This window comes from Aegilops tauschii, chromosome 3 (assembly GCF_002575655.3).
Source record: "Aegilops tauschii subsp. strangulata cultivar AL8/78 chromosome 3, Aet v6.0, whole genome shotgun sequence".
Lineage (NCBI taxonomy): Eukaryota > Viridiplantae > Streptophyta > Magnoliopsida > Poales > Poaceae > Aegilops > Aegilops tauschii.
This window is the reverse complement of record NC_053037.3, coordinates 302,602,649-302,618,686: the sequence shown is the minus strand read 5'-3', so window position 1 is coordinate 302,618,686 and position 16,038 is coordinate 302,602,649.

Genomic DNA, 16,038 nt, shown 5'->3' with positions numbered 1-16,038 from the left:
CACGATAAAGGGGTTGTCAATCCCTTCACGGCCACTTGCAAAAGTGAGATCTGATAGAGATGAAAAGATAATATTTTTTGGTATTTTTATGATAAAGACTAAAAGTAAAGAAAGCAAAATAAACGGTAATAGAAATAACGGTAGATTAATATGATAGAGAATAGACCCGGGGCCATAGGTTTCACTAGTGGCTTCTCTCAAGAGCATAAGTATTACAGTGGGTGAACAAATTACTGTCGAGCAATTGATAGAATTGAGCATAGTTATGAGAATATCTAGGTATGATCATGTATATAGGCATCACGTCCGTGACAAGTAGACTGACTCCTGCCTGCATCTACTACTATTAGTCCACACATCGACCGCTATCCAGCATGCATCTAGAGTATTAAGTTCATAAGAACAGAGTAACACATTAGGTAAGATGACATGATGTAGAGGGATAAACTCAAGCAATATGATATAAACCCCATCTTTTTATCCTCAATGGCAACAATACAATACGTGTCGTTTCCCCTACTATCACTGGGATCGAGCACCGCATGATTGAACCCAAAGCTAAGCACTTCTCCCATTGCAAGAAAGATCAATCTAGTAGGCCAAACCAAACTCATAATTCAAAGAGACTTGCAAAGATAACCAATCATACATAAAAGAATTCAGAGGAGATTCAAATATTGTTCATAGATAATCTTGATCATAAACCCACAATTCATCGGATCTCGACAAACACACCGCAAAAAGAGTTACATCGAATAGAACTCCAAGAAGATCGAGGAGAACTTTGTATTGAGATCCAAAGAGAGAAAAGAAGCCATCTAGCTAATAACTATGGACCCGAAGGTCTGTGGTAAACTACTATGGTGTTGATGTAGAAGCCCTCCGTGATCGATGCCCCCTCCGGCGGAGCGCCAGAAAAGGCCCCAAGATGGGATCTCACGGGTACAGAAGGTTGCAGCGGTGGAAATAGGTTTTCGTGGTGCTCCTGGATGTTTTCGGGGTATGTAGGTATATATAGGAGGAAGAAGTAGGTCGGTGGAGCCACGAGGGGCCCACGAGGGTGGAGGGCGCGCCCCCCTGCCTCGTGGCCTCCTCGTTGATTACTTGACGTCCACTCCAAGTCCTCTGGATCACGTTTGTTCCAAAAATCACGCTCCCGAAGGTTTCATTCCGTTTGGACTCCGTTTGATATTCCTTTTCTGCGAAACACTGAAATAGGCAAAAAAACAACAATTTGCACTGGGCCTTGGGTTAATAGGTTAGTCCCAAAAATAATATAAAAGTGTATAATAAAGCCCATTAAACATCCAAAACAGAATATATAATAGCATGGAGCAATAAAAAATTATAGATACGTTGGAGACGTATCATTATGTTGACAATAAAAGCATGCCTCTCAAAATTATATTCATCTATGTTTTAAAAGCTTCGAGCTCTGGCACCTTTCCAAATCCGTGCTTCCCTCTACGAAGGGCCTATCTATTTACTTTTATTGTTGAGTCATCATCTTCTCATTAAAAGCACCAGCTGGAGAGCACTATTGTCATTTATATGCTTTGTTTTTAATTGATGTTGAGTATGAGTGTGACTGGATCTCTTTTGCCATGAATTATAATGTCTAGTCAGCCCTTGATCTTCACGGGTGCTCTGCATTTATGTTTTGCGGTCTCAGAAAGGGCTAGTGAGATACCATTATGTTATATTATATCATGATTGTTTTGAAAAAGTGTTGTCATCCGAGATATCTTATTATTGCTTGCTAGTTTGTTATGCTATTGATATGAGTAAATGTGAGACCTAAGTGTTATTGTGAATGTGGTTAGTTCATAATCTTAGCTGAAAACCTCAACATTGGCTAGACATATTTGCAACAACAAGATCAAACAGAGTTTGTAAAAGTTTTTCTTCGTCACTTTCAGTTCATCAGCAGCCTCCCCGACGACATGTGATACATCTCCATCGTATCTACTTTTCCAAACTCTTTTGCCCTTGTTTTGGACTATAATTTGCGTGATTTGAATGGAACTAACCCGGACTGACGCTGTTTTCAGCAGAATTACCATGGTGTTATTTTTGTGCAGAAATTGAAGTTCTCGGATTGACCTGAAAATTTACGGAGAATTTTTGTGGAATATATAAAAAATACTGGCGACAAAAGATATCATAGGGGGGCCACCCAGAGGCCACAAGCCCTGGGGGCGCGCCTACCCCCAGGGCGTGCCTCCCAGGCTTGTGGGGCCCTTGGACTGCCTACAACCCTAACTCTAACTCCATATATACGTATTCGCAGAGAAAAAAAAATCTGAGAGAAGGATTCATCGCGTTTTACGATACGGAGCCGCCGCCACCTCCTGTTCTTCATCAGGAGGGCTGATCTGTAGTCCGTTCGGGGCTCCGGAGGGTGGAATCCGTCACCATCATCATCACCAACCTTCCTCCATCGCCAATTCCATGATGCTCACCGCTGGGAGTGAGTAATTCCTTCGTAGGCTTGCTGGACGGTGATGGGTTGGATGAGATTTATCATGTAATCGAGTTAGTTTTGTTAGGGTTTGATCCCCAGTATCCACTATGTTATGAGAATAATGTTTCTATGACTTTGCCATGCTTAATGCTTGTCACTAGGGCCTGAGAGCCATGATTTCAGATCTGAACCTATTATGTTTTCATGAATATATGTGTGTTCTTGATCCTATCTTGCAAGTTGTAGACACCTATTATGAGGTATGATCCACATACCCCAAGGTGACAATAATTGGGATTCTTTTCGATGATTACCGTAGTTTGAGGAGTTCATGTATTCACTAAGTGATAATGCTTTGTTCCGGTTCTCTATTAAAAGGAGGCCTTAATATCCCTTAGTTTCCTTATGGACCCCGCTGCCATGGGAGGGTAGGACAAAAGATGTCATGCAAGTTCTTTTCCATAAGCACGTGCGACTATATACGAAAAACATGCCTACATTATATTGATGAATTGGAACTAGTTCTGTGTCACCCTAGGTTATAACTGCTACATGATGAATATTATCCAACACAATTATCATCGTTGATCCAATGCCTACGAGATTTTCACATATTGATCTTTGCTAAGTTACTTTGCCGTTACCACTGTTACAATCACTACAAAACTGCTACTGTTACTTTTGCCACTATTACTGTTACTTCCATACTACTTGGTAGTAAATACTTTGCTGCAGATACTAAGTTTTTTAGGTGTGGTCGAATTGACAACTCAACTGCTAATACTCGCGAATATTCTTTGGCCCCCCTTGTGTCGAATCAATAAATTTGGGTTGAATACTCTACCCTCGAAAGCTGTTACGATCCCCTATACTTGTGGGTTATCAAAACTTTTTGAGGATTTTTCTTGGACCAGAAGACAACAACAAAGCTTTGGGAGGAGGCCACAGGAGCCACGAGAGGGCCACAAGCCCTAGAGGTGCGCCCTAGGGGAGGCGCCCCCAGGCTTGTGGGCCCCTCAGGATTCCCCTAACCCTAATTCCAGCTCTATAAATACCCAAATATTCCCCGTATACCAGAGGGCACACCAAAAATACTTTTCCGCCGCCGCCAGCTTCTGTTCTCGTGAGATCCCATCTTGGGGCCTTTTCTGGCACTCTGCCGGAGGGGATTCAGTCATTGAGGGCCTCTACACCAACCTTGCCTCCCTTCCGATGATGTGTGAGTAGTTTACCACAGACCTAAGGGTCCATAGCTAGTAGCTAGATGGCTTCTTCTCTCTCTTTGATCTTCAATACAATGTTCTCCTCAATGTTCTTGGAGATCTATTCGATTTAATCTTCTTTTGCGGTGCGTTTGTTGAGATCCAATGAATTATGGATTTATGATCAGATTATCTATGAATATTATTTGAGTCTTCTCTGAATTCTTTTATGCATGATTAAGATAGCTTTGTATTTCTCTTTGATCTATTGATTTGGTTTGGCCAACTAGATTGATCTTTCTTACAATGGGAGAGGTGCTTTGTTTTGGGTTCAATCTTGCGGTGTCCTCACCCAGTGATAGAAGGGGTAGTAAGGCACATATTGTATTGTTGCCATTAAGGATAAAAAGATGGGGTTTTTACCATATTGTTTGGAGCTATCCCTCTACATCATGTCATCTTGCTTAAGGCGTTACTCCGTTCTTGTTAACTTAATACACTAGATGCATGCTGGATAGCGGTCGATGCGTGGAGTAATAGTAGTAGATGCAGGCAAGAGTCGGTCTACTTGTCACGGACGTGATTCCTATATTCATGACCATTGCCTTAGATATAATCATAACTATGCGGTTTTATATCTATTGCTCAACAATAATTTGTGTACCCACCGTATTCTTTCTTCAAGAGAGAAGCCTCTAGTGAAACCTATGGCCCCCGGGTCTATTTTTATCATATTATTTTCAAATCTATAAAACCAAAAATACCTTGCTGCAATTTATTTACTTTTGCACTTTTATTTATCTTTTACACCTATTTCTATGAGATCTCATCCTTGCAAGTAACCATGAAGGGATTGATAACCCCTTTATCACGTTGGGTGCAAGTATTTGTTTGCTTGTGCAGGTGGGAGACTTGTGTGTTCCTCCTTCTGGATTGATACCTTGGTTCTTAACTGAGGGAAATACTTATCTCTACTTTGCTACATCACCCTTTCCTCTTCAAGGGAAAAAATCAACGCAAGGTCAAGAAGTAGCACCCCACTATGTAGGACACCATCAGTAGCCCCTGTACTGGTCTTCCAAGCCGAGGAAAATCCTCGAATGACTCACCCTTCTTTGTTGGTCTTCGGTTTTGCAAACTGGTTCAACATTCATCTTTGCACTCCCTCCTTCAACGTACCCATAGCTTGAGTACGAGGAGTTATATACCTCGGACTCCCGAGGTGCCCCAAATGAGCTTTTCCTAGTAAGTGTTTTATTTGTCAAATCTGAAGACCCCTACCGCACCTCATTAGCTTAATGGTGAAGTCTTTGGGCATCCCAGTTGGTTCAAGCTCTGACAACTTTGACCGAACTCGAAGCGCCACCGTATATTGTAGAACCGAAAGGTCCCATGTAGTCTTTATGTCGTTGGTTGTGTTGCTTGAGGCCACTACCATTGGCACATCTCATCAGCAAAGAGACCGTGCTCCAGATTTTTAGCGGTATTATCAATAAAAACTCCTCAATCCACGCGCGCACGTAACACACGTCACATTAGGAACTAGCGAGATTATTGCCGTGCAATCCGTCTGTTGGGTGTTTTCACCATCTTATAAGATCTAAACAATGGATTCACTCCATTCTCACACCGTCTACCTTGCTCTCTGCTCTTGCAATCCTCCAATCTCTAGTTCCTGGTGAACCAAACTCAGACATAACCCCTCAATCCCTCCCTCTCCCTTCCCTATCTCCATCGATGGCTGGGAAGGGAAAGCGCACCACGACGGCGGTGACTGCTAGAGAGGGCCATGGCTTCCCTCGAAGTTCTCTCTCAGCGACATCACTGAGCTCCGAGCGCTCGGCTACCTCCCACCGTAGAATGAGGTGAAGTGCCGCTCCCCTCTTGTTGGGGAGGCTATCCACTTTGCCACTCGGGTTCCAAAACCTCAGAAGGGCGAGCGCATTGTGTTCACCCCCTCCTCATACAAGGTCTGGGGTTTCCGATCCACCCCTTCCTCCAGGGCTTCTTCTAATTTTACGACCTTCAATCCCATCACCTTTCCCCCAATTCCATCCTTCACATTCCCTCCTACATTGTTTTCTGTGAGGCCTTCCTCTACATCGAGCCCCATTTCGGGCTTTGGGTCAAGATTTTCAGTGTCAAGACGCAAACATGCCATATCACGAAGTGCGGAGGCGCCATGGTTAGCAAGATCCATAGCGTCAAATGGCTGGAGGGCAAGTTATTCAAGATAGTGAAGCAGTGGCAGGCGGAATTGTTCTATATGGCTGACGTGCCATCTGGGGATCGGGAAGGGGTCCCTGCTATCTCGGTCATGCCACTAGATCGGCTCCGTTCCTGGATGATCGGGAACCTCGAATGGAGAACGAGGAGGTGGTTCAGATGCTCCAAGCTCGGGTGGAGTCTGCATCAAGGAGGGCGTCAACCTGATTGATATCATACACATCATGCTCCACCACTGAGTTCAACTTCTCCAGGCCCGAGCTTCTGCTCCACCATCCAGTTCAACTTCTCCAGGCCCGAGCTTCTCCTCTATGGAAGTTTGGTCCTGGCGGTGAGACTTTAGTCGTCTGAAGTTTCTACCAAGGAAAGGACATTGGAGGAATGCAAACCCTCCTTTTTAAGACCAAGGGCCAGTCCTTCCGGACTGTAGGGGACGACATCGTCTATTGCGAGGGACACCGAGCTCCAGAGGTCAGTCCCCTTTATTTTTCCGATTTCAAGTTTCTGCTTTGCTTTCATCGGTTGGGTGTTTTAAAGCCGAGGTGTCATTTTGCAGGACTAGCGCAGCTTCACCGAGACGGTTGGATCAAAGGCCCCTCAACATGGGGTGCCTATGGGCCACTGGCTGTGGCAGCTGGTGACCGTGAACCCGTATGTGTCGCGGTCAAGGCCAAGAAGGCTAAGGTGCCTTGGGCGACCAGAGCCTCAAAGGGCCTGCCATCCGGGACAATGTACCCAAGCTCCCCGTTGAGAGCGAGCAGAGCTCGGAATCTAATTCCAGTGGTGGGAGCATGAGGAGGAGTCTAGCGAGGCCTCGCCGCGCCAAGGAGGCAAGATGACTCGGGTGGTTACGTCGGACGACACTTAGTCGTCCCCCTACAAGGGCACTAAACGTCGGAGGGCACATAACGTCCAGACGGCGGGGTAATGAACCACAAGCATATGGGATCAATCGTAGTCCTTTCGATAAGTAAGAGTGTCGAACATCATCAAAACATGATTACTTATAGCAAGACTTCTCCAATGTCCTCAAGAACAAACAGAACTACTCAGAAATAATATTCATGTTCATGATCAGAGGAGAATAATATATGATTAATAATCTGAACATATAATCCCCCACCAAAGTAAACTAACTAGCATCAAGTATAAGATGTAATCAACACTCCTAGCAACCCAGGTACCAATATGAGGTTTGAGACAAAGATCAGACACAAGAGATGAACTATGGTTCGGAGATGAGGCGGTGCTGGTGAAGATATTGATGGAGACGAGTCCTCCCACAATGAGAGGAACCTTGGTGATGATGATGGTTTTGATTTCCCCCTCCCAGCGGGAAGTATCCCCGACAAAATTGCTCCACCAGAGAGCAAAAGAGCTCTTGCCCAGGCCCCCCCTCGAGATGGCGATGCTTCACCCAAAAAGTCTTTTTCTAATTTTTTAGGGAAGATGGCTTCATATAGTGGTAGATGGGCATTGGTGGACCTCCGAGGGCCCCACAAGTGCAGGTGGCACGCCCCTAGGGGAGGGGGCTCCCTTAGCTTGTGGGCCCATGGAGGGTCTTCTCTGGGATACTTTTTTACAATATTTTTTATATATTCCGAAATAAATCTCTGTAATTTTTCACATCATTTGGAGCTCTTAAGGATATCTATCTTTGTTGTAGCACTTTTCAGGTCCAGAATTCCAACTGCCAGAAATCTCGCTCTTGTGATGTAACTTGCAATTTAAGAGAGAAAATGCATTAGAATTGCCTCAAAGAGTGAAATATAACTTTAAAACAATAAAATAACAGTAGGAAAACATGATACAAAATGGACGTATCATGGGGCAATCGCCGGTGCCGAGCATCTAAGCCGTCAGCTCGGACACGCCTCCGGAGCCCTCACCCACCGGTCGAACTTGCCGAGCCAGTCCTCATCCTAAAGAGTAAGTATTCAATAAGGTTGAATCTTTGAAAGTTCTTCATGCTTCCATCCTTATCCTGTTTAATTTTTCAGGGAACAACACGACAAGGTGGACGAGCTACCCGAGGAGGACGAGGTCTCCTCGGCCCTGGCAGAGTCCTCATACATGATAACATGGGAGGTTCTCCAATTGCCTCGGGAGCGGGGATCAATTCCTCCCGTGCTCGAGCCAGCGCACCAGGGGTTGTGCACCAATCTCCGACCGCAATGTTAGATGTTGGGGGTGGGACTATTCTTTCTACGGGCGAGGTCCAAGCCTCGGTCATGGATGGCGAGAATAAGGACGGGGGGGGGGGGGGAGATCCCCCTGTTCTTGAAGAAATGATGGATGCCAGCTCGACGTCCCCACGCGTCCGGTGCTAGGGCCACACGGCCATCCAGAGACCACTCTGTCTGCTGCTAATAACATGGTTCTCCTATTGGTTTGATAACCTTGGTTCTCACTGAGGGAAATACTTATCAGCTACTATATTGCTTCACCTTCCCTTTCGGGGAAAATTCCAATGCAGCTCACAAGTAGCACATACCTGATTTGGGAAAAATATGGGATGTGACAATGAGGAAGAGCGGATCACTTTTCGTCTCATAGACCAAGATTTCAACATAACTCAAGATGAGTGGTGTGCTCACTTTGGCTTCACCAACAACAATGAATACATCCGCTATGTCTATGATTTTACCGAATCGCACGCGAGGCAATTCTATCAGATGAGTTACCATGGTTCCAAACAAAGGGTCAATTGAAGTGAAAGTCCTGCTATTCGATATTTCTATATGTTATCACTAACTTGTTGCAGGCACGAGGAGAAGTTTCCAAGGTGAATGATGAGAATATGCTTATTCTCGGGAAATCAGCTAACCTTGACATCAGTTATTCGCCCAACCTAGGGGCGACATTTTGGCTACACCTCGCGTACCAAGCAAATCATGCACAAGGGGAAATTGCGTGTGGAGGAGTTATCACCATGTTACCCAACTCGCTCGGACTCAACTATAATCATCTTTGCACCATTGTCGTCAACAACCTTGTTAATATTCGAGTTCCTTCTAGTGCTGGAATGGTAGTAGTTCACCGTGGTAGTCATTGTATTCAAATTCTTGGAGTTAAGTACTTGTTGTCTACTCCTATGCTTAACTGTTTCTCCATAGAAAATGGACAATTGCATTATGTGCCACAGGAAGGAGATACAACTTTTGACCAAGAGGCCCCCTGAACCAGAACAATTTGATGAAGATGATCTTGCCGCGGAAGAAGAGGAGCAACCACAACAAGAAGCCTACACCACCTACACAAACCTCTAAAGTCTCCAGGGCTCCATCAATGACACGAGCAACCTCACCGAGTCCCTTTGAAGCACGTCTGTCTACATGAATACGAGCTTCTCCAACTGGAGCCAAGGATGAGCTCCCGACCAGCCACCACCACAATGATCTCACCTACTCAGGCTTGCAAAAGCTTAAGCTTGGGGGAGGTCACTACCACGTCTACATCAAGATGTGGCGGTATTATTTATAAGTTGTAATGAGGTTGTACTTCAGCTCGTTGAGCTTCGAACACTCATGTTGGTTTTTTCAAACACTTTTCTTTTTATTTGCTTTTGTTTTTGTTTTTTGCCGTTTGTGATTTTTCGTTTGCAAGTTAGTTTTCAAAAACCAAAAATAGAATAACTTTTGCTTTGCTCTTTTCTTTTCTTTTCTTTTCTTTTCGTCCTTGGAGTTATTTCCATTCTTATTTATATTTTAGAGAAGTTGATCTACGCCGTACAACGAGGAATGCAAGCCTAAGGAAGAGAAGTATGTACATTCATGATCGTGAAGGTATGTCCTATGACTCCCGTCTTTTGCATTTGAATTACTTAGAATAGATGTAGTAGTAGCATGTGTGATGTGTGCAAGGGGGAGTAATTCTTGATAATTAAAACAAAAGTTTTGTTCTAGTAGCTGAAATAATTTTGTAGCCTTTATTATATTTAATCTAGATAACCAAGACTTGCCGTGGGACTTCTTTTAAAACAAAAGTGGTCATAATCAAGAATAACCAAGCACAAGAGAAAGTCTTCAAAGACTTAGGTGTTGAGAAAATTTGTAGAGAAGATGATGTTAGAGATACTTAACCCCATATTGTTAATTTTAATAGACTCAATATCACTTATGGATTAAATTTTCTAGAGGAACTTAGCTGAAGGGTGAATTGGATTATGCCAAAAATCTGTGTTGTATTCTTACATGGTGCTTTAGCCTCTTGCTGGTGCTATGGCCTTGCTACTCTATGCACGTGGACGTGTGTAAATGTGGTTCTTGATGTTGTGCTGAGAACTCCGCTAGCCAATGAACGATCAACCAGAGTTTCGGCTTGATTCCAGCTATGAGTTTTTTACTGTACTTAGTGAAAAACACTACATCAAGAAAGTGATCACTGCAAAATCTTATGCATGATCACTTATTTGGCATAATCCCTTCACGTGATAACAAAAGTTTCATCAAATAATGATTGAGACAAAGTGCTTGAGAGCCTTGACGACGAGACACTAGTGGGTGGGTTTAACGGGTTACTCAGGAACCATGTTGTCTTTACATACCTTTCACTCCCTAAATTATGTTTTCATTGCTCAAAGAAAAAACAACTCTTCTGTTCATTCCTGGTAAGCAAGTGTTTACTAGAGGAAATATAATTAGGTGCTACCATGTTATTTTATCGCGTTGAGTAAGAGCTTTGAGTTGATTATATTTGCTTCACTAAAACTTGCATAATAACCATGCCACCGCTACAACTATACTAAGTTTTCAGGTCAAGAAGCGTAGGCCTATCTAGGCGTACCGATCTAAATGAACCAAAACCTTCTGTTATTTCGGTTTAAACAACTGAGTTCCTTATGATTCAGATTTCTCTCTATGTTGCTCGAGGACGATCAAGTTAAATCTTGGAGGAGTCGATGAGTGTTATTTGTACACTCTTCTAACCTAAGTTTAAACCGATATATTTCATTAAAACTAAGATATTTGCTCCGATATATTTCTCTCTATGACTAATGAATGCATAGATTCCAAAAATCCTTTTATTTTGTTTCCATAGGGAATGGGCTATTTATGGATAAAATCAAGCCAATACTTGGAAAGGAGTAAAGTGGAGATAGAGGATTAGTGGGAGGCACACCAGAGGAAATAGAGCAAAGAAATTGTGTTCTATGCGACCGCGCCCGCTCGTATGAGCGGTTGTATGGAGTGAAAACTGAGGCCTCTCGTCCACATGAACAACCTTTGTAAAGGGGCCGACACCAAATGGTTAATAAAACAACCAAGAAGGGAGGGCAGAACAACAACACCATAGCCATCTCCATCAACCCTAGCCGCCATTTCCCATCTCCATAGCCGCAACCTTCACCAGTACCATAGTTCTCAGCAATCTAGTCATACTTGTAATCGTATATCACACAAGGCATCCATTGTAAAACATATTAACAATCAATCTATCTTCATGATGTGTTCTTCGTGTGATCTGATCTCCATGTGTGAGTAGTTTGGTAAGGTATGGGTTGAGGCAAGGGCCTTGCAACCCGATGTATTTATTGGAGGGATCAATAGAAGAACTTTGAATTAACGTCTCGTATGTGTAACATATTTTTTCCCTAGTTGTCTCTTGTCTCTTTCGCATTATTCATCCCTGTAGGTACCCAAGATCATGGAGAACGAGCCACGGAAAGGCTAAGGGTAGGGAGACAGTGAAGTGTTATTCTAAACACCAGTGACATAAAGGTTTAGTACGGTAACATAGATCCTATCCCTAGGGATTCAAGAGGTGTATTCATTAAACGTCCAATGCATTTGTCTGATTATTTCAATCTTAATTACCGAGGCAACCCCGCCGACGAATAGAGCCTTCGATTGGACACTAACTCTTGATGTAGGATGCGTGCCGGTCAAGACGTAATTTGGACACATCTCCCACTTCGATACATAACAAGCACATCGTGATGGGTAACTTCCAGAGCATAAATTAAGATCATGTTTGGTCCCGGGAAAAATATATGGTTGTAAGCATAAGATCTCATATCCATGCCTATTTTTATTATAAGTGTTTTTTCAGTGTTAGCTTGATTTACGATCGGGTACAAAGCTGGATTTAATTCTCTAAGAAAAGCTTGTTTGAGACCCTAGCTTCAATGGCACCGTCCTCCCGTGGGTTCGATAACTTAGGGCCACCTCTGGGGAAAAGGACAAGAATCCTTTCTGTTCCATTTCTGGATCACAGAAGGAAGGAATCATTATAGTACATAAATATAAATTAATTATGAACATGAGAATATAACAATACATTTATTATTGCCCCTAGGGCATATTTCCAACAAAAGCATAGATAAATCGATGGACCTTAAAATATGGCAAGTTCATGTACCTCAAAATATCAGTGTGTTCTTGTGGTGATTAGCGAAACATTCTATCCCCACAGGCGACATGTTGCATCACAAAAACACGATAGAGAATGACCAATTTCTAGTATGTGGACACGAGGATTCATGAAAACATTATATGCTTGAGTGTATCATGCCTAAATGTGTGTGGGCCTTATCTTGAGAGGAAGTTGTAGATGTGATGGCTCGTTCGCGGGAAATACAAGCAAAGGATTGGATATTCATGCTGATAGAAAATTTGGCTCATAATCATGCGCGAAGGAGAGCTTCATGCTGATCTTTAAGCGACAAACAAGACACAAAATCAGCCACAGGTGATCACTGCAACCTGGATCCTCCCCCCCTCTATCACCAGTGGGATGGGTCTAATTCAATGTTGATGCATCAATGGGAAATAATGATGAAAAAGGAGGCACTGCAGCCGTTGCACACAATTACAATGGGATGTATGAAGGTGGTTCGAGCATTACTTTTGAAGGTATTATGGACCTGGAGGCTCTCGAGGCACTTGCCTGCTGACATTCTTTATCTCTGGCAAATGATCTCCTCGTAAGTCGAGTATGTGTGGCGTGTGACTGCATGAACACGATCACCTCAATACAAGAAGGTACCAGAGGTTCATATGGTTATATAGTACATGAAATATCATCCCGTCATGTAGCTTTTAATAAAACTATCTTCAGTCTGGAATGAAGTGGATCGAATACTAAAGCTCATAGGCTAGCTTGGAGTGCTCTTTGAGATGAGTGTGGGCGTCGGTGTGGCTGCTAAATCGGCCTGATGGTGCTTTGTTTCCCATATAAACTTGATACATGAATAAAGGGGTGCAACTTTCTCAAAAAAATATTTTAAAAATAAAGTTGACGCTATAAAGGTTTGATATTAAATAAAAATGACAATTAATTAGATGCTTCCTCCTATTTGACACTTTAACATACTTGAAGCATAGGCACCTTCAAGTCGGCTGGTGCAATATGCCATGTTGAGCGGTTCCGTAGCGAGCAAGCACTCCTGTAGCAATTTCATTCAGTTTATTTGGTTTGCTTCTTTTTCATCGGTTTTCTGTTGCCCACAAAAGACGAAATTTTATGAACATGAAAATGGATGTTTTTGTAAATACATGTGAACATTTTTAAATGTGTGCAAACATTTATGAAAAAATATACATACACTTTTAAAAGTACATGAACATTTTTAAAACTTTGTGAGCAATCTATAAAATTTCATGAACACCTTCTAACAAAAGTTCAAACATCCACTCTCTCTGTCTCAAAAGTTAGAAGGTCTTACATTTTGAGACAGAGGGAGTATGTTAGAAATTGTTCAGCATGTATTAAAAAAAGGTTCAACATATACTGAAAAATGCTCAACGTATATTAAAAAACGTTCATCATGTATAAAAAGAGCTAAGCTCGTATTTTAGAAAATATTTTATATAAAATAATTATAAAATAGAAAAAAAACATGAAATAGAAAACGAAAAACTAACGCCCACACGTGTGGCATCTTGCACATCGCCCACACGCCTTCTTTATCACTCATTTTGCTACATGTGAACAGATGACATCAGCAGGAATCTTTTTGGTTTTAGGCTTAAAAATATTTTATCTTCTAATTAAAAAATCAAATTGAAAATCCATTTTCACCATTAAATCTGTCTCGACGAGATCTTCAAAACCAGACCTATTGTTGATATGTTTCGACGATTTTTTTTTGCCCAAAAGTTGCCATGATGTTTACACTGTAGTTGCCATAGTGCTTAAACTAAAGTTGCCATGTGGCAATTTCAGTTTGTAGAGTATGAGAATTTTAGTATTTTGATGATGGCAACTCCAGTACTTTGACCATGAAAATTATTTTTTGTATGAATCATGGCAATTTTAAGTGCATGTATCATGGCAATTTTAATTTATGGTTCATGGCAAGTCTAGATTCTTAATTTCCCGTTTTATAAATGTCAAAATTTACTTTTAAATATAGAAGAAAATAGCCGAAACATATCATGACAACTTTAGTGTAAACACCATGGCAATTCATGTGCAATAGACATGGCAACTTTTAATCAAAAAAAAAAAATCGTCGAAACATATCAACACGGGATCTAATTTCGAAGATCTCATCGCGAGAGATTTAATGGTGAAAACGGATCTTCAACCGGATTTTTGATTTAAGAGATGAAACATTTAAAAAACTGAAAATCCGAAAAGATTCCCACATGCATGCATGCGGTGACGTGATGCAGTCTGTGTGTTATAGGGCGTGTGTGCGGGTTTCGCTCCCACCACACGTGTGGGCGTTAGCGTTATCCATAGAAAAATACAGAAGAAAACAAGCATAATACCGAACAAAAACCTAACTAAAAACCAAAAAAGGAAATATGAAAATGTTGAAAATCAGGAAAATGAACAAAAAAATATGGGATAATTATTTCCGTGGCCCTAGTAGTGTCCCACTCGGCTTTTTTGCCCCTAGTTTTCAAAAACCCTTGGGCCTGCTTAAGCCACTTCCCTCCTCTTATGCATTTGCCCTTTGACTGTTTGACCCTCACTTTAAAAACTTCATAACAAATTCATATTAAGTCAAAAAATGCAAATAAGATATCAAAATGTTCAGAAAACATCACCTATATGTGCATGCCCTTTTCAGTCATGACAAAAGTATTGTTTAAATGACATGATGTGATTTTGATATCTTATTTGCATTTTTCTGAGTTAATATGAATTTGTTATAAAGTTTTTAAAGTGAGGTTCAAATGTCAAAGGGCAAATGCATAAGAGGAGCGAAGTGGCTTATGCAGGACCGAGGGTTTTTGAAAACTAGGGGCAAAAATGCTGAGTGGGACACCTACTATAGGGACATAAAATTAATTATCGGCAAAAAGAAAATCTGTTGAAACAGGACATGAAACACACTAACGCTAACCGAGAAAACCAGCAGCAAACTATGAGCGTTAAAGCTAAGCTGGGCTGGGCCATTGCGTTGCGTTGGGCAAGTGGTCCTTTTGGACAAAAAATCTTGCAAGTCTGGCCAGTTACGCCCATTGGCGTGCGTGTTGTAATAGCCATTTTACAAACGGATCCCTGATTTTGCGTCGACGAAACAAGAGCAGCAAGAAACAGAGTGTTGTTGCAGCCAGATTTGCTTCCTCAATTCTTCCAGGAACGGCGGTCACGCTCAAACCATGAGCCGGTGAGCTGCCGCCGCTCCAATCCATGCACGGAAACACCAGCGGCCGCCCAACCACTTGCGCGCTAGCGACCGCATAAACCAACCACCGAAGCAAAACTCGCTCTACGAATCCAATCCACCCCTGCCCCGTGCTTGCGTTGCGATCTCATCTCGCGACCTACGCACCGCTAGGCGTGGCTGCAATGGAGATCGGCACGGGCGCTGTCACGGGACTTGTCGCCGTCGCCGCAGCGGTCTTGCTCCTCGTGGGATCGGCGGTGATCGCTGCTGCAGCGGGCGGCGTCGGCGTGGGCAGGCCCTGCTTCGACGCGTGCTTCGACCAGTGCGTGCCGCGCGAGGAGTTCTGGTTCTGCCAGTTCTCCTGCTACCACAGGTGCTCCGGCGGCCGTTCGGCGGCGGCGGTGAAGGCTCGCGACGGCGACGGGGGCGATTGCGAGCACTCGTGCGTGCTCTCCATGTGCGGCCAGCTCCACCCGGACAGCAAGATGATGGCCGTGTGCCTGGACACGTGCCACAAGAGCTATGCGACCAAGGGATGCAGGCGGCCGGGCACAAGTTCGGACATGTGATGCTGAATTGCC